Source organism: Capsicum annuum, chromosome 8 (genome assembly GCF_002878395.1).
Source record: "Capsicum annuum cultivar UCD-10X-F1 chromosome 8, UCD10Xv1.1, whole genome shotgun sequence".
Classification (NCBI taxonomy): Eukaryota; Viridiplantae; Streptophyta; class Magnoliopsida; order Solanales; family Solanaceae; genus Capsicum; species Capsicum annuum.
Window position 1 is genome coordinate 40639570 of NC_061118.1, and position 21271 is coordinate 40660840.

A 21271-nucleotide genomic window follows, 5' to 3' on the forward strand; every position below is an offset into this window, starting at 1 on the left:
CCTATTTTTAGGATAATTTCATAAATTTTTATGGGTCATATTTGGGACTTTGTAATAGACTATATATAGTAACTTATATGCCTTTAATTTCTTAGTAGTTTTTCTATATTGAATGACCAAAACATAAAAAATGTATTTAAAAGGTTTTTTGAATGTTATCTTACAAATGAGGGTTTCAAGGGTATTTTGATTTCCTTTTGGTCCTGTAAGAACCCCACAAAGTTCCCTCATAGTCTGAGTATTAGGGCATGTCAAGTAAGGCATGATTTTGGTCTTAAAAGATTGAGAAGTGGCATCCTATGGGGGTATCATGTTAACCACATAGAATTTCCCTAATTTCAACCTTTTATCTCATAGGAAATTCGATAAGCTTTCTGTCAATATAATATTCACGCAAATCCGATACCCGGGTAAGAAGTTATGGGTAATTTAAGACCTAGTCATAAAACTACGTCATTTTAGTGCTTGGCGCGTCGCGGAGAGGGTTGATTTGACAATTGTCAAATTCCAGTGGAACTCCATGATATTGGCATGTTGTACTAAGGTTCTAGGTCCCAAACAGTGGGAAAATGCGATGGCTCCGCATCGTGGTGACTCCCAGTTTATGAATTATCAATTTCCAATGAGTCACCGCGATAAGTGGTGTGTCGCCGTGACCCCTTAAATCGGGTTCCCAGTTCAATTTTTTTAGATTTGTACAGATGTTAAAAGTGGCATTTTGGAATTTTTTTCAAGCCTATAAAACCATTCAAACACCAAATCAAAGTCATTTGCAAGCATCCTATGGGGTTTTTCTCAAGCTTTCTCTCATCAAAAACCCTAAGTATCCAAAACCTCTTCCAAGAATCTCAAGAATCCACCATGGATTTTCTAAATTGAGTCAAGATTCAAGGTTCCCAAGTCAAGGGCCACAAGAAGCATCATTCAAGAGTATGAATAGAGTTCCAAAAGTGAGAGTTCATCCAAAGCTTCTAATTCAAGGTATGTGGGGTTTTGAACAAGGGTAACCCTTTCACCCTTGTGCCCAAAAGGCTTATTTATATCATGAATTTCATAAAATCTATGAGGTTTTCTTACATGAATTTGAATTGGGATTTTTCACCCATTATTATTGAATGCATTATCTTGGTATTTCCCATGAATTCAGAGTCAAATGGCATGATTTCTGCATGTTTTATTGAGAATTTATAGCTAGGTATAAACCCCATGATTTTACTCCTTGAGAAGCTAATATTTGCAATGTTGAGATATTGAAGCATATGACTATATTGAGATAAATTGCTGAAGTTCCCAGATTTCCACTTGATTAATGAATCTATATGCTATATAATATGCTTTTGATGAGCTTTAACTTGAGATTGAATTATGGGTTAGTAATCCCTATTTGAGACTTGTGAAATTACGAACTCTTATGCTATAATGAATTGACCTAATTGTTTGAAAGCTTTGAAATCCACTTCATCATATGAGATTATCGATTTGATTATTGGATTTATGGTGAACCATGAGATTATTCTAAAAGTGGATTTTTTATGAGATGAGCGCAGATAATCTAAAGGGAGTAGTACTTAGCACCAAGTGGGTAAGACACTACGATTTCTTACCCCCAAACTATGTGCCACCATAGGTTGGGCCTGAGGCTGAGTTTATGATGATTATGATTGGGCCCGAGGCTGAGTTTTATTTAGTGATCACTAGACCTAAGATATACTCCCTGGAAAGAGTATGACGCTCCTCCCCAATGTAGGGTCTCCTTCTTAGGAGGAAAAAATGCTGGACTCCATGTAGCTCGCATGGTTTATGTCATTTACGAGAACCTCCCTTGCCCTTTTAAACTTCAAAATTTGATACTTATTTTCCTTTTCTATAGTTTACTTTCCTAAATGGTTGAAATGCAAAGATGTTTCCAAACCAAGGTATTTTCTTGATGAGAGTTATTTTCCTAAATGAAAGCATCTTCCCTTGTTATGGTACTTTTCATAAATCTTTGAGATAAGTTATTTCCTTAAGCTAGAATACTTTTCCATTTGAGATAGCAAGATTTTACCTAAAGCTTAAAATGAGATAATTTCCTAAAGTGAATGAAAATCTTCAAGTATGTTTTCTGAGTCATATGATTTCGATTTCCAAGTATAAGAGTTCTAAATGGTTATAAAATATTGAACATTAAAGAGGTTTTAGTCTCCATGAGACATATGCATGAGTTAAAAGTATTGTTCAAAGTAACTTAGCCTTTGGGTATTGAGAATAAGAGAAGATTTTTTATTTTTAAGGTTAAAGAGCGATGACTCACGAGATTTATGTTGTATGCCTCATTCTACATGATTTATGAGCTTTATATTTTATACTTTTTCAAGCGATGTGATTCGTCTCATTTTGCATACATGATTTGATTGAAGAAGATCGGTACTATTTTTATACATATGGATTCACCCTCGCATACTCAGTACATTCCAAAGTACTGATTCACATATATGTCTATGTGCTACATTGTTTTATAATGTAGGTTCAAGTGCTCAGTCCTAGCCTCATCCATGATTCTTCGAGTACCTTGCCTACGTTTTCTACAGTGGTGAGTCCTCATGGTTCAAGGACCGATCTTCAGATATTTTCTATATTTGAGAGACTATGTTTTATTTTCAATTTATTTTGAGTCAGTTAGGGACCTGTCCCAATGACTCTCTAGATTTTAATTGGTAGAGGCTTGTCAGACTACGATCATACTTATGATGTGTTGAGGGTTCGGTATTGTGGTTTGGTTGAGGTTTACCTATATTATGGTTATATGGACCGAGTATCTTTCCTGTATTTCCTTTCACGTGATATGACTATGTGAGTGTTGAGTCTATTTCATCTTGAATTAAGTGTTATTGGTAGAAACTAGCTCTAAGGGTTAGCTTAGGGCTACTTGTATCCTTAAGCATTATGTGATGTGTCGGGAGATGATTTTAGGTCGTTACAGGTCCACATAGAGATTAGGTGCTTATTTAAAACACCCTGGGTTAGGACCCTTAGAAAATTTCTTGGATTTTTGGATTCTAGACATCACATGATTTATGGGTGTCAGTCATATGATGGGGCATAATTGGTATTCTCCTTGTCATATGCTAACCAATGTTAGTTGGTGGGTTGGATTAGTTTCTATAATGGGTAAGATTTGGTGGGTACGAGTCATATGGTTGGTGATGGGTCATATGGTTTGGTTTTTTCCTTTACTTAATCTGAGACATAGTAACTGAACTTGGATCTGAGTACGAGTGGCTCATCCTGACCCATAAGTTAGGGTATAAGTCATACCATAGACTCTTATGGTAGACAGTATTCAAACTATCTTTAATTCTATTTTGCCAGGGATATGGTTTAGGGTTACTAATTATATAGTTAGGTACGACTTTGTTGGGTAAGTTATATGCTAGACAATATTGGGTCCAAAGGGGAGTCCTAAGGTATGAGTGGTGGGTACCACTCGTATGGAAGGGTATGAGTGGTATGGGGAAGTTGTACCATCTAACGGGGATTTTAAGCAGTTTAAGTTAGGGGTAATCTGGACATTTCCACTCTTAGCCTTTTAAGGCCCCACGAACTATATCACTAACACAATGCGAGAATCAGCCATTCTATTCCTCCTACTTAGTGATCGGATTCGAGATCAGCTATTGGATTAAAGTGGTGAGCTTCCATATTCTGGAAGGCTCTGTTTCATATCATGGATTTCTTTACATACTTTGGTTATTTCATGGATATTGGTTTTGGTTATGGTTAGGGGCATATCTCAATCGAATATTGTTTTTCTTTTGGTTAGAGGCTTTATGTGACTACTGTAGGTTGGAATGGGTGGTGTAGGTATTAGTATCAGCCTTAGTATTGTCATTGGTATTGGTGCTGACACTGTTGGACTAAATTTATGATTGTTCCATCTTTATATGTTATGTTATGGATAGGAACTTAGTTATTATATCAATTGGTTTTGGTTATTTGATTGGCTAATGGGGCATTGGACTTATTTTAGTTGGTCAGGATCATAGACCTATCCAAGAGTCTTAGGTTACACTTATACACTATCTTTTTATTTAATCCGACTTAGGATTTGGGTTACGGGGGTGGTCTGAAATCCTTGATGGACTTGGGCTACCCATTATGAAGGCCCTAGTTCAATTCGTCTCAAGTTAGTATCAAAGCCTTGGGTTCATGGTCAATTAGGAGTCCAAAAATCCGAGTCAAGTAGAGTCTCTTTTAAAGGTGTGTAGTATGCCACAATCATAAAATAAAGGCTATAAGACATTTAAGAATGTTTCACTATCTTAGTATTCTATTTTTAAGATTCGAGTCTATGTCCTGGAATATTTTCTTATCCTAGTTTGTTCACTTTTTAGATCATGCCTCGACGATCTGAGATTTAAGGAAACTCTTCAATCCCAATTGGGTATAAATTTAAAGGGACACGTACTACTCAGGGGATCAATACTTGATCTAGGGGTCTCGTACCTAACTCTACTAGATTTCCACAAGTTACTACTAGTCCTCCTCAGAGTGATATAACTAATGTGAAATTTTATCAATCGATTCATGTTATTGCTTAGTTGGTTACTGCTCAGCCTAAGTAGGATGCATCTGGTGTTTTATTAGCTGAGGTCCTAAGGGTTGTCCAGTTTATGAAGATAAATCCTCCTACTTTTGTTGGTGTGAAAGTGAAGGAGTATCCTTATGTTTTCTTGGATGAGATGGAGAAAATCTTCAGGGTCATACGGGCTACAAATATGAAAGGGGTGAAATTTGTTGCTTACAGCTTAAGAATGTGGTGTACCAATGATACGAGGAGTGGGATAGGGTGTGAAGTGATGTTGAGGAGACGATTCTATGGGGAGACTTTCTCTAATGCTTTTCTTGATCACTTTTTTCTTCAAGAGTTGAGGGAAGTGTAGGCAGAAGAATTTGTCAATCTGAGACTAAGAAAGATGTCTTTCAAGAAATATGCCTTGAAATCTCATCAGTTGTCAAGATATGCACCAAAATTAGTGTCTGATGTGAGGGCTAGGATGAGAAAGTTCACTTCTATACTATCTTAGGATTTGATCCATAAAGCAAGACTGTATTACTGATCAAGAATATGGATATTGCTAGATTAGTGGTTTATTTACAATAGTGGTAAAGGAAAAAAGAAAGTAGGTTAAGATTGGGGAAAGGCAGGGTAAGAAGTTTAGGTCATCTGAACACTCTTAGCAAAGTGAGGCTCAATGAGCCTCATTGTGTCCTCTTTGTCAGTTCTATAAAAGGTTGCATAGGGGTTTCTATAATGAGGAGAGGGATAGGTGTTTCAAATATGGTCATATAGGCTATATGCTTAGAAATTATCCAGTTGGTAAGGGTGCTTCAGGAGCAATTAAGGCTCTGGTTGCTTTATCTGCTACTTTCACACCAAAGGGTAATCCTTTTGCATCTTCTTCTGTTTCTAGTACTGGCATAGGTCAAAATAGGTTATATGCTCTTGCTACTCGCCATGAATCAAAGGCATCACCTAATGTCGTTACTGGTATGTTACAACTTGTTTCTTGTGACATGTATTTTTTGCTTGATTCGGGGTCCACTCTCTCTTATGTGACCCTATTTGTGGCTATGTATTTTTGCTTTGGTCCCTAGGTTATTTCAGATCCTTTTTCTATTTTTACCCCGGTAGGTGACTCGGTTATTTCTAAAAGATTCTACAGGGGGTGTGGTATCTATTGGTAGTAGGCAGATTTTGGTAGTTTTGTACAAACTTGATATGGTGGATTTTGATGTTATTCTGGGGATGGATTGGTTACACCCTTGTTACGTGTCCTTAGATTGTCGGACTCGTAATGTTGTCTTAAGGTTCCTTGGTGAACCTTTTATTGAGTGGGACAGTGATTTCCTAGCTCCTAAGGGGAGGTTTATTTAGTATCTTATAGCTCGGAGATTAATATCCAAAGGGTGTCTCTATCATCTAGTCCAGGTTAAAGATTCTAACTTGGAAGATCCTTCTTTACATTTAGTTTTGGTGGTAAATGAGTTTCCTAAGGTCTTTTTGAATAATCTCCCTGGTGTTTCTCTAGAAAGGGAGATTGAGTTTGGTATTGATTTGGTTCCGAGAACTCATCCAATATTTATTTCTCCTTATAGAATAGATCTGGCTGAGTTGAGGGAACTCAAGATGTAACTTAAGGATCTTTTTTATAAGGGTTTCATCCATCCTAGTGTGTCCCCGTGGGTTGCACTGATATTATTCGTGCGAAAGAAGTGTGGTTCCCTTAGGATGTGCATTGACTATCAGCAGTTCAATAAGATGACGGTTAAGAACAAGTATCCTATTTAAAGGATAAATGACTTGTTTGATCAGTTGCAAGGTGCCAAATTTTTTCTAAGATAGATCTTCGATCTGGGTATCAACAGCTTAAGATTAGGGAGGTGTATATCTCTAAGACAGCTTTTCATACTCTGTATGGGCACTTTAAGTTCCTAGTTATGTTATTCTATTTAACTAATGCCCCAATGGCTTTTTTGGATTTGATGAATAGGGTTTTTAGGAAGTCTTTGGATCTTTTTGTCATTGTGTTCATTGATGACATTCTGGTTTATTCTAAAAGTGAAGTGGATCATACCAGTCACCTTCGTATGTGTTACAGACCTTGAAAGAGAAATAGTTGTATTCCAATTTCTCCAAGTGTGTGTTTTGGTTAAATGTTGTAACTTTTCTTGGTCATATTATTTTTAGTGAGGGGATCATGGTGGATCCACACAAAGTGGTTGTGGTTAAAAAGTGGCTAAAACCCACAACTCTAACTTATATTCGGAGCTTCTTAGGTTTGGCTGGGCATTATAGGTGGTTCATGGAAAGTCTCTTGATGATAGTTGCCCCATTAACTAAGTTGACTCAGAAGAGGGATGATAGCTGCTAGATTAAGTTAATAATACATGACAATAATCATCCTACTTATGATTTGGAGCTTTTAGGGGTGGTTTTTTATTTAAAAATCTAACAGCATTATTTGTATAGAGTGCACGTGGATATCTTTTCTGATCATAAGAGTCTATAGTATTTGTTCACTCAGGAGGAGCTTAATCTCAGGCAGAGAAGATGGTTGGAGCTTTTCAACGACTATTATTTGAGTCTTTATTACCACCCAGGTAAACCTAACGTGGTTGATGATGCTCTTAGCAGGTTATCCATAATGATTTTAGCTCATATGGATAAGGAAAAGCAAAAATTAGTGAAGGACATTTACCACTTGTATAATCTTAGAATTCATCTCTTGGACTCCAATAATGTTGGTGTGATGGTACAGGAAGTGGTTCGATCGTCTTTTGGTGCAGAGATCAAGGAAAAAATGCTAGATCCTATCTTGATGGAAATCAACAGTGATGTTGGTGGACAAAGGGTAGTGGTATTTAAGATCAACGGTGATAGTACCTTGAGGTGCCAAGAGAGGTTATGTGTTCCTGATATTGATGGGTTGCGACAAAAGATTTATGCTAAGGTGCATAAATCGTGCTATGTTGTTCATCTGGGTTTAACAAAAATGTATCATGATCTCAAGGAGATGTATTAGTGGAATGGTATAAAGAGGGATATGGCTGATTTTGTGGCCTAGTGTATAGTGTGCCAACAAGATAAAGTTGAGCACATGAGGCCTAGAGAGTTGTATCAGGAAACTGAGTTACCTATATAGAAATGGTAGGTAATCAATATGGATTTTGTTACCGATCTTCCTTGGTCTCGAAACAAATTTGATCCATTTTGGGTCGTTGTGGATAGGATGACAAAGTCTGCTCACTTCTTGCCAGTGAGAACTAACTTTTTGGCTGAGGACTATGCGTGGTTGTATCTTCATGAGATTGTAAAGTTGCATAGGGTACCTATTTTGACTATCTCTTATTGTGGTACACATTTTTCATCTCATTTCTAAAGGTCTTTTCAAAAAAGATTGGGGACTAAGGTTAGTTTGAGTACTGCTTTTTATCCATAGATAAATAGGAAAGAAGAGAGGACTATTCAGACATTGGAGGACATGCTTCGTGAGTATGTGGTTGATTATGGTGATAGTTGATATAAGCATCTACCTATGGTAGAGTTTGCTTATAACAATAGTTATCATTCTAATATAGGAATGGCCTCTTTTGAGGCAATGTATGGTAGAAGGTGAAGATCCCCTATTGGATAGTTTGAGCATGGTGAGGAAGATATGCTTGGTTTGTACTAGGTTTATCAGGCTATGGAAAAGGTGAAGGTGATTTTTGATAGGCTTAAAACTTTCCAAAGTCGCAAAAAGTCCTATGCGGATGTACGGCATAGAGACTTGGAGTTTGAGGTTGGGGATAAGGTGTTCCTATGGGTATCTCCCATGAAGAGAGTGATGCAGTTTTGTAAAAAAGGTAAGCTCAGTCCCCGGTATATTGGTCCTTATACGCATTTGTGAATGGTTAAAAATGTGGCGTATGAATTGGAGTTTCATCTTAGTTTGATCTCTATTATTTGGAATTCCATGTCTCTATCTTGATCATATCTTTGTTTTATAACTTGGTTAAAGGTTGTATTAATGTTTGATAAATGCAAATAAATCGTGCTTGTGTTTGACCTACCTTGTCCGTCATTCAGGGACGAATGATCCTAGTGGGGGACTGAAACACCCTGGGTTAGGACCCTTAGAAAATTTCTTGGATTTCTGGATTTTAGACATCATACAACTTGTGGGTACCTTTCATATAATAGGGTACCGTTGGTATGCTCCTAGTCGTGTGCTATCTAGCATTGGTTGGTGAGTTGGATTGGTTTCTAGAATGGGTATGACTTAGTGGGTACAAGTCGTATGGTTGGTGACGAGTTGTATGGTTTGGGATTTCCTTCACATAATCTGAGACTTAGTAACTTAACTTGGATCTAAGAATGAGTGGCTCACCTTGAGCCGTAAGTTAGTGTAATACCCCAAACTTTTTCCTTAAGCCTAATTTCGTCTCTAGAAGGTTAAGGAATGACTTCCTATGTGAGTAACGTTTAAACCATATAGAGTTTCCCTAATTTCAACTTTTTATCATGTGGGAAATTTAATTAGCGTTCCAATGACATAAGATTCACCCAAATCCGATAACCGAGCAAGAAGGTACGGCTAATCTAAGTTCTAGTTGTAAAACACCATCATTTTAGTGTTTGGTGCATCGCGGAGAGGGCATATTTAACAATTGTCAAATTCTAGTGGAACTGCGCGATAGTGGCACATCACGGAGGACTCTAATTTCCCAATAGTCAATTTCCAGTGGCCTAGCACGATTATGACACGTCGAGCTGAAGTTCTAGGTCTCAACCAGTGGGACAACATGATGGCTATGCGTCGCGGTGACTCCCAGATTCCTATTTTTCAATTTCCAGTGAGCCACCGCGATAGTGGTGCGTCGCGGTGGCCTATAAATTTGGGTTTCCAGTTCAATTTTTCCAGCTTTGTACAGAAGTTAAAAAGGCACTTTGGACTTTTCCAAGCCTCTTAAACCGTACAAACATCAGAATTAAGGTCACTACAAGAATCATATGAGATTTTTTTCAAGATTTCCATCAACCAAAAAACCCTAAGCATCCAAATCCTCTTCTAAGAATCTCAAGGGTTCATCATAGATTTTTAAAATTGAGTCAAGATTCAAGGTTCCCAAGTCAAAGGCTTCGAGAACCCTCATTCAAAAGTACGAATAGAGTCCCAAAAGCTAGAGTTCATCCAAAGCTTCTAATTCAAGGTATGTAGGGTTTGAACAAGGACACTCATTTTGTCCTTGTGCCGAAAAGTTGTTTTAATTACAAGGATTTATGGTTTTACATTTTTTTCTAATGAAATTAAAGTATGGGTTTATACCCTAGGTTATTATTTCTTGAGGTTATGATCGTTTCAATGTTTTAGAAATTAAAGTACATGAGTATGTTGAGATTGCAATGCATATTGCTGAAAATTTCTAGATTTCTATATGATTTATGAATCTTTATGATATCTAGTATGCATTTTAATGCGTCTTAACTTGAGATTGAATTATGGGTCATTAAGCCCTACTTGAGATTTCAATTTTATGAACTTTTGTGCTATAAGCACCCATGATTTGAGTATTTTGAGATTATTCAGAAAGTTTTAACCTTGATGATTATAATAGCTTTGAAATCCACTTTACTAAATGAGATTACAGATTTTATAGTTGGGTTCTTTATGAACCATGAGTTTACTTTAAGGTGAATTTCAATGAGATGAGTGTAGCTAACTAAAGGGAGTAGTATTTAGCGCTGAGTTATGTAAGTTACTATAGTTTCATAGCCCAGAACTGCGTACCATCGTAGGATTGAGATTTATGGGCCCGAGGCCGAGATAGTTATCACTAAGTTGAGGTTATACTCCCTGGCAAGAGTATGACGCCTCTCCCCAACATGAGGTTTCTTCATTAGAAGGACAAAACGTTGGACTCCATGTAGCTCACATGGTTTATATTGGTTAAGAAAACCTCCCTAATAGTAAGATTTTTAGAGTAGCTTCTTAAAGGATAAATTATCCCATGAAGAAAGTAGTTTTCCCTATTAGTAAGAGTAAATAATCAGTTTCTAAAGTAAAATATGTTCCTTGAGATGGGTTATTTTCCCTAACGCTTTGAAAGATATCCTGCTCAGTAAAGATTTTTAGACACTCAGTGTAAAGGCTCACAAACTTATTTAATTAATGTGTTACTTTAGATTTCATTTTAAAATTTCAGTCTTAGCTCTCAGATACAGAGGTGAGCACTTTACCACTTAGTCTCTATGTTTTAAGAAGGGAATAGAACTACAGATTTCATAAATAGTATCTCGACTCATGAGATTTATACTATGTGTTCCTTTATTCATAATTTACGAGATATACATTTTTGAGATTATTCAATCTATGTGAGTCAGTTATATCAGGATGCATGATTTTACAAAAATTGAGGATACTATTGTTTTAAGTATTGCATACACCCCCATATACTCAGTACATCCTTAAAGTACTGATCTACATATACGTCTGTGTGCTACATTGTCTCATAATGTAGGTTCAGGTGCTCAATCTCAGCAGCGACAGTGATCTTTGAGTACCCTTATCTACACGTCAGCAGTTGGTGAGTCCTCATGGTTTGAGGACCTATATCTGTAGTTTTTCCTATTTTCATAGTATTTTGAGTATTACCTTCATCTCAGTTCAAGTCAGTTGGGGGTCTATCCCAATGGCTCTCTAGTTTGAGTAGTAGAGGCTTTGTTAGACTAGACGATCAGTGGTGTTTTAGACTTTTCAGTATTGTGGTATTCAGACAGTATTCCTTTGTTATTTCAGTTGAGATATGATTTAACAGTACTTCTGTTTTGCTTTGGTTGTCATTAGAGTAAGCTATAAACCTAGTAGCAGGCTCAAAGGGTTAACTTAGGCTACTTGTATACTTAAGCACTGTGTGGCATCTCAGGATAAGATTTTGGGGCGCTACAGTTAGGGTATGAGTCATACCATTGACTCGTATGGTAGACAGTGTTCAAACTTCCTTTGATTGTATTTTGCCAGGGATATAGTTCAGGAGTACTGATCGTATAGTTTGGTATGACTTGATTGGGTAAGTCGTATGCTGGACAGTGTTGGTTCCAAAGGTGAGGCCTAGGGTATAAGTGGTGGGTACCACTCGTATGGAAGGATACGACTAGTATTAAGGAGCCGTACCATCTGACAGGGATTTTAAGCAGTTTAACTTAGTGGTAATCTAGACATTTCCCAACTTAACCTCTTAAGGCCCCACGACTTATATCACTATTGGGGCATTGTTTACCCTATTATTCTAATCTTAAACACTTATAAACTCTCTCTAATTCTCTCTAAGGCTCATGGGTAAGGGAAGGCTACGGTTTTATCAAATAGATCAATTTGGGGCTTGTACGAGTGATTTCTCTCCATCATCTTTGTAATCTAAGGCTTGTACTCCTTCTTCATTGTTAGTTCCAACTAAAGGCATGTTTATACAATGTTTTCATGGCATAATTATGGTAGGGTTTTGGGTTTGCAAATATATGTTAGGGTTTTGATAATACACGTTTGGTTATGGTTTTCCCATGTTTTAAATATATTTTTACATGCTCTGATGGTGGTTTGGACAATTAGTTGCATGGAAATGGCCGTTTGGTAATTGGAATTGGTTTTGGAAACACTATGACCCCAACGTGTTTGATAAAATGCCTATGATAATGCTTTTACTATACTATTGGACTTTTAATAGAACTATTGCATGGTATGGTTTGGTATTGGAAACCTAAATGGTATAATTGTTTAACTGGTTTGGAATGGTTAAATTCTAATGTTTGGTTGTTATGGTTATGGTTAATTAAACTTCCTTGCAGAGTACAAGGGAATCCCCTAAGTAAATATGTTAATGAACAACTTGTGGGGTACACAGTATTCCCCTAAGCAAACATAATAATGGAACACTTGTGGGGTACACGGGATTCCCCCAAGTTAACTTGATAATGTAATCTATGAGTACATGGGAATCCTTTTACATAAAAAGGTTGGGAATTCTTTTACATGGGATTCCCCCAAGTTAACTTGATTATGTCTATCTACCTATCTTTTTTATAAATCTTCTCTTTTCCTTATTAAATCTTATTTCATAATTTGCCTCGTATCAAAAGGGGGTCCCCACTTTATAGGAATATACTAGGTTTGTTTTTGCTGTTGTTGTAAATTAAAATTGGGGTTATGGGTGTTAAAAACCCTTTTTCTAATAGAAATTAAATTTATTCCTAGTTAGGTTAAAAAAAACCTCTGCCCTTTCTCCTACGCGCCATCTTGACCACTTTTTTACCAAAATCAACCAGTGATGCAACACCGGCAACTGGTCAATCATTAATAGTAATGATTGACCTGTCGCCCATGGCCGCACCCCCCAAAATACTCACTCCCACCAATTCCAACCCCCTTTCCAATCTTGATTACTAAAACATACTAAAACGTACTACATTAAATAACATGGAAATGTTCTAGAAGAAATATTTTCCTTCAATCGTTGTTAAACTATTTACTATGTTATATGGGAATCTTACATAAAGTGGTCTAAATATGAAGTTGCAAATATGAATATCATTGATTTAAAATATTCCATAGTAACGAAACTTTCATATGAATGGCTTTATTTGGAAGAACCTACCAGGATCCAAACATGACTCGACCCAACGCCTTGTTGTAATGGGCGTCCTAAGTCCGACAGGGACCTGAGACCACAATTGTTACCCAACCCAATCTCCAGCCACCTTCCATGATTTGGCTGAATTTTAATTATATAACAAGATAGCATAACATTCCATATTACAAATTCTGGGATAGGTCTATTACCGAGATCGACCCAACCGATTCTAACTGTCCGAACCCAACCAATACCAAACCAAACCACAAACCAAGACTATATGAGTTCCATGATAATTATATGTAATCCCAAAATAAAAGAGAATGGAACACCCAAAAAAACAGTTAGCTCGTGTTAGCCCCAATACCAATACCAATGCTAAGGCTATCACCAATACCAATCTCGCCCATACCAACCCATAGTAGTTCCACAAAAGCCTCTAACTAAAAGAATACCAAAATCTAATTGGGACATGCCCCCACCCATAGCCAAAACCAATATCAAAAGTATAATTAAAGTATGAAATAACATCTAGGAAATGGAGCCTTTCGGAAAGATAGAAGCTCACCACTTCAATCCAATAGTTAATCCCGAATGTTCGATAGCTGAGCAAGAGGAGCAGAATGGCTAATTCCTACACCGCATGAGGATACAGCCGCCCGATGATGGGTTAGAGAGTGAATGATAGCAAGAACTCAAGATAAGGATAAAACAATACCAACCAGTAAAACCAAGTAAACCAACCATATGCATACAAACCATACATATATATAACCAAGTCGGGAAAAGGAACCGGGTTTAGCATGCGTTTTAAACCATTTACCTGGGTATGTGAAGCTTAACCATCTTTAACCACCCACAGGATATATGGGTTTAGTGTAACCACCTGAACGGGCCCTAATGGTGTAGCCACATGAACTAGAGATACCATTAGAGTAAGGGATTCCCAAGTACCCTCACTCTCCATGACACATATTTACAATGTACTTAGAGGATTCCCTCATAGTATCATAAAAGGGTCGCCATGACCTACCCCTCATGTCGGCAAACATGAGTTTCCAGTTTTCATTCGTTAAATTCCCACCTTCATTGTTATCTATCATAACTCACGATTAGTGCCCAATTTAAACCATTTCCAACTAAAAAAATCATTATTATTAACCAAGGCTATTAATAGTGGTATCGTCATACCGATAATAAATTACAAGTACTGTCTTTAGCCAAACTTTTTAAGGTAAATCGATTGTCGTGTACCCATTTACCAATTTAACTTGGGGGAGTCCCATGTACCTCACAAGTGTGCCATTACTATATTAGCTTAAGGGATTCCATTGTACCCTGCAAGTGTTACTTTAACATGCTTACTTAGGGTATTTCATTGTACCCCACAAGGATGTTTGTTAAACATAAAACCATTCCATTTAACCATTCCAAATGATTTAAACCATTTAGGATTCCATTACCAAGTTTAAACCATGCCTAAGTTTCATTGAAAATCCAATAGTATAGTGAAAGCATTATTATAGGCATTTTGTCAAACACTTTGGGGGCATAGTATTTCCTAAACCAATTCCAATCACAATAACCAATCCCATGCAATCCAATTATCCAGGTATGGGGATTGGAAAATCATCCTTAGGGCATGCGTTGTTGATCTCGGAAGTTAACACAAACTCGAATTTGGCCATTCTTCTTCCGTACTGGAACAATACTTGAAATCCCCATGGGATATTTGAATTCACGAATAAATCCAGCATCAATGAGTTTGTTAAATTTATTTTCAATCAGTGGAACCAACTCTGGCCTAAAGCGTCTTTGGGCTTGCTTAATAGGACGGGCACCATTCTTGACTGCCAACTGATGGACCGCTACTTTTGGATCTAAGCCAGACATTTCCTTATAGATCCAGGCAAAGACATCCATATATTCTTTGAGTATGTCCATATAAGCAATTTCCTCCTCTACTTCTAGAAACGCACTCAGGTAAGTTGGTCTTGGTTCTTCATCGGTTCCAAGATTAACTTCCTTCAAGGGATATATTGTGGCCTTTACTCCTTCTTTAAGTTGTGATGGCGCATCTCCAGCATCTTCCTCCTCTTGAGGGTCATCGTCGTTGACGGATATATGATAACACCAAAAGGCATCTTCTATCTCTTCATCAACCTTAATTTGAGATGAGACATCTTTCTCGTTCTGGGTTGTAACATGATATGAGAAGCCAACACTCTCTTCATTTTCTTTGCATTTCTTAGTATAAACCACAGTATGCGCCTTTTCTTTTAGAACCTCGTTGCATGAAACTACAAGTTTTGTCTGTCTCCGTCTATCGCTTCATTCTAAAAGGAATAAAACTTTGGAAATCCTTCTGTATTCTAAGTGAAGAGTGCATCATCGTGCTTTGATGAATCCTCTTACATTTGTTGCTTTTCCTCTTATTTAGAGGTCCTAACCTTTCGAACACAAAAGTTCTTATAGTTGATTCTATGAGTCGGTCAAAGACAGAAGCCCTCTTGTTGGATACAGTAAACTCTTCTTCTACAGTAATGTAATTGCTAACCGTCCTTCTTATGGAGATGCGAATTGGAGGTGGCTGCGTATATCCTAGGCCTTCACGTGCCTGCCTAGTTTTACCTTCTGACGGAAGTTTGCCCAACCTTGATAGCTCATTTGGATTGTATCCAGCCTTTACAAATAGCTTGTATGCATTTGGATCGAAGCCATCCTTCGTATGTTTCGTAGGGAGTGTCATATCTTGTGGCAGATTTTGAGCCACAGACTCTTTAAGAAGTCTTGAGGATTGATTTATTGCATCAATCTTACTGATAGATAAATTTAGCCCCTTTAGTACATTATCTTGGGAATCCGATGGGTAATCTTTTTCTTTCCTTACCTCGGTACGTAATGAAGAATGGGAGTTGCCTTTTTTTTCGTAGAAGCGACACCTTCTTTATTTGAAGTGGAGAGAGGCTTCTTGGTGGAGACTTTTTTGACAATCACCGCGACTTTCTTAGATGTAAGATCATCACACTTGGTCTTGGTGACATCTCCAACCCTTTTCTCATTCACAACATGTTATTTTAAGTAGAATTTTGCATCGGCAAAATGTGACTTAGATTCAGTGAGTGGCTTGTCATCGGCAACTATCTTTCTTTCCACTCTGCCTTCTAGGTACTTCAAGCATTGATAGTAAGAGGATGAGATAATTTTGTTCCCATACACCCAAGGCCTACCAAGCAATATATTGTATGAAGTTTTGGCATCGATCACATGCATCAATGGGTTTGATTGAAAATCATCCATACGAATCCCCAACTTGATACATCCCATGGCCCTCTGGCCCCCTTGATTGAATCCTTGGATCATTATACGGCTTTTGTTCAGTTCGCTAGTAGCGATGCCAAGTTCTTTCACTTTGCGGATAGGCAGGATGTTGACTCCAGACCCCTCATCTATCGAGATTCAGTTGATCTTCTTTCCTAGAATTTGAGCCACCATGTATAAGGGACGTTTAGGTCTTTCTTTGATTATAACTTGTCTTTCGGATAAGTTTAGAGAAAAAGGATGGCATGAGGCCCAAATGACACTCAAAGTGGGGTAGGACTTACAACTTTTGGAATCGACTCAAATAATGAGTATTAACTCATGTCCCAGTTTCTTTTGACTGGGCAATTTTAAATTATTTATTTGGTTAGATCAAGTTCGGAGTAGGGCAGCCTACGTATCTCATCCCTGAGAGAGGAGAATCAGGTCACGCGTAGTTTTGATAACTTATTTTGTTGCTTGATTCTAATTTTTCTTATCTTTTTTTTATTGACTCTCTCATTTTTTCTTGGGATTTCTTTTCTATTTTTCTTGACAATCTTCTCTTTTCTTTCTTTCGAAACACACACATGTTTTTTTGAAACTTTTTTGACTCTATTCTTTTGCTGGACGCTTTCTCTTGAGCTTTGCTGACTCTATCTTGATTCCAAAAGAGGAATATGAAAGAAAATTGCAATAAATCCCAAATGGGGTAAACAAAGGATGACACAATATTTAGATAGAAGAATAAAATGTCTTCGTCATATCGATCCTTAATAATATAAGTACATAACATGCAATGTGAAAATGAGAAATGAAGATCATTTGTGACACGTTTTAGAGCACTAGCTTGCCCTAAGCATGTGTGTCACTACTTCTGTACTTGTCCAACATACAACTCCACATTTATTGTACGTCCTTCACATCGAATGACTCATTCTCCCATAGAGGTAGTTATCTTCCTGTTTCTCTTGATATAGGATCATGCATCCATTACTTGACCTAATTGAGATATGACTTTCAATTGACGATCAAGTTATTCTGGTGATTCTCAAAATAATTTCCCTAATTTTTAAAGAAGGCTTTAACTTGATCATCAAATGCCTTAACACTCCACCTATTTTCTCAGATGTTCTCTTTTCCTAACTTTAGCCCTCTGATTCAATGTTTCATGATTAAAACTGGATTTTAAGATCTGACAGAAAATTCTGCAAGCATGTCATAACACTAGAATCCAACATAAAATGTATTGTATAAAGAAAACAAACAAACAATTTAAAATAAAACAAAACGAAGGGACACCATATTTCATTGAAAGAAAAGATAGAAGGATTTAAACAAAGATGACAGAGAAACAAAACAAGATAGATTCCGAACTACAACACTGAAATAATTCAAAAATAGAAAGGAAAATAAAACAAACTACCAACAATCCTTCCAAGTAAGAAGAAGAGTGACTTCCCAATTGTAGAGCTTGATATCTTAGCCACTGATTTGGATATCATCATGACTAGAGCTTTCACCACTACCCGACACATTCTCTTCAATAAATAAGTTCTGAATCCCTATGCTTGACTCATTGCTTCCCACATATTGTACATGATTGTGTGTTGGTAAAGGATTCTATGTGACCTTTGTAGTGTCAATGTTTTGCACTACGATCAATTTTTCTTGAATTATTCTATCTATTTCTCTTTTCAAAGCACTACAACTTTCAATACTGTAATCCTGAACATCAGAATGATATGCACATCATACATGAGGATTAAAATTTCTTGAATGTGGATCAGGAGTATATCTAAGGAGAGGAGTGATCATGCCCAACTCTCTCAATCTCTGGAATAAGCTGGCATACAACTCCCCACTTGGTGTAAAATTATCCCTAGGCTTCTCGTTAAGAAATTTTGATAGTCCAATTAACACTGATATGGGCTAAAAAAATATTGCAATGATTATCAAGAGTATGGAACATGCATTCACTAACGGCCTGGGAAAGCACAACCATTGGGCGGATAGCTAATGTAGAAGCCTTAGTAGAGTCTTAAGCAACAAAATCACAAATGATAAGTGGTCCTATCAATGTGGAAGACTTACATTGAAGAGCTGAAGAATGAGTGATGGAAGCATTGGTATACTTTTGTCTTGGAGTGAATTCTGAGGCATGTTGTGGTGCATCAACAACAGTAGGAAATTGACTTCGCAATTGTGATGGAAGAATCAAGGTATTTGTGGGGTCAATAATGGGGAATGAGGGAGGAGGCAACCTACTGTCCCAAGCTCAGTGCATTTCCATCATTTGTTGTCTCATCTCACAATCTCTTGTTTTAAATTCTCATTTTCCTGACTCTTTGTCTGATCTATGATGTCACTCTTTATATCCTTGTTGGACATAACTAACTCTTCCTTAGGCTTGGTGTGATGTGGAGGACCAGCCACAATGCCACAAACCAACCACCTTAAATTAACTGAACAAAAGATAACAAATGTGTTAGAATTCAACACTTTCTCAAAATATTTTTCTTTTTTTTCTTCTAAAAAAATCACCGAACCGAAGAAAGGCCCCTACATATCTCACTCTCTAAAGAGGAGAATTAGGTGTGTATAGTTTGTGAAGTTTGGACAAAAAATGAACGATCAACCCTCTTTATTTTTCTTTTTCTTGAAACTTTAAGAAGAAAAGAAAATAACAAATTATCAAAAGAATTGACGAAAATCTTTTTGAATTTTTTAGCTTCCTATACAAAATGAAACTTATGATTACCAAAGAAAATCTTTCTGAGTTTCAATTTTGAATTTCATACGAAAATAAAACTTGAAATTATTAAAGAAAAATATTTTTGTGGTTTTCTTTTAAAGATGTATATGACACCTACTCTAAATGAAGAGTGAAGAAAATCTTTTTGAATTTTTCAGATTTCTATACAAAATAAAACCTATGATTACCAAATAAAAATCTTTTTAGATTTTGAATTTTAAATTTATACGAAAAAGAAACTTGAAACTATTAAAGGAAAATCTTTTTGTAGTTTTCTTTTAGAGATGTACATGACACCTACTCTAATAAAGAATGAAGACAATTTTTTTAAATTTTTTAACTAAGATCACCAAACCCTAGAAGGGAAGCCTACGTATCTCTCTCCCAAGAGAGGAGAATCAGGTGTGCGTAGTTCGTTCAGATTGGATAATTACGGATTAAATAACAAACTAAACCTTGACTTGAGAGACACGACTACAGACAGACGATGAAAACATCAATAAAATCTTTTTGGGACATTTTAAATTTGACACTTCGCATAAAACTAACACCAACAACTATAAAAGAAATTTTTTTTTGGTATTTTCATCATAAGAGAAGTACAAAACTCCTACCATTTTTTTAAAAAATTTTCTTTTATAAAAAACTCCTATTGAACAAAAAAATCTTTTTTGAAAATTTTAAATTATGAATGTTTGTTAAAGGAAACAAAGGCAAAGTCCATTTGATGTTTTGTTTTTTGAGTAAATGAGTGCAAAAGATAAAAAAAAAAAAGTAAATTTTTGAATTGTGAAAAACAAAAGCCATAAAGAACACTAAGAAACTACAAAACTCTTTTTTACTGACTCACTATTTTTCTTTTTTTTTTTCAAATTTTTCCTTGCTTACACACGCTTTCCTTTAGCACATGTTTTTCCCCAAATAAGTCCATCAAATGATCATATTACCCTCAAAGATGCAATAATTAGCACGTAGGGATGCTTTAAAGGTGAGTCTCATACAAAGGACCAAGTGGGTCCCGCTAGGTCTCGATATGATGTATATAAGCATGACCTAAAGGATGATCTACGCTAGGGTCCACTAATAAGGCTGTTCGGGAGAGCGTATAATCGATAGTGGCTGTGATTGCTTTCCACCTACTCCATACCATTCAATGGCTCCCCCTCCTAAAATAAAAGTGACTCAACTAGAGGTCGTGTACACGGCGTGTACTATAGCCTTATTGCGAAAGAAATGACTCGGGTTATGCAAATGATGACTGATACAAAGTGGTAACACATAAGAAAAAATTGTAAACATATAGCATGTAAGTACTCAACAATGGTAAAACAACAACACAAATGATAACACAAACAACGTCTATATACCTATAATGTCAAACTAAGCCGATACAACTCAAAAAATAAGCTTAAATTCTGAAAAATCCCCAGTGGAGCCGCCAAACTGTCACACCCCATTTTTTACCAAAAGAATTGAATTTATTTTAAGTTTGAAAAGGGTTTTAATTATTCAATTGACAAAAAAAAAAGATTTGTTTCAAAAAAAATTATTTACATTCCAAACTCAGAGTCGTCACTTGGCATAAATCGGGTGTGCCAAGTCACCTTTGGAAATTCTTTTTCAAAATGGTTTTGACTCTTTAAAACTGATTCGCGAACAGAGATTCCGACTAAGGAATTCTGTTAACTGAGGGGAAGGTGTTAGGAACCCCTCAATCCCGTGGTTCGACCACGGTCGCTTCATGGAGTATATCGGTTAATTTGACACTATGGGATATATAAACCAACAAACACAACAAACAAGCAAATCAAAACAAAATAATGTCCAGTCCAAATTATACAGTACGAAAATAAAAAAAATGCGAAAATGTAAATTCTATTCTAAACTACTCCTAGACTATGTTCCACCCGACATTTCGAGCCTTGATCGCGTTTCATCTTCAAGTACAACTTTCTCGGAACATTCTCCGCGTAAAATAATATAGATACCTCGGGGTATTCCCCAACCAAATAGTACAATTGATCCAAAAATGATAAAACAAAACCATACAACACACATTTCAAGCAT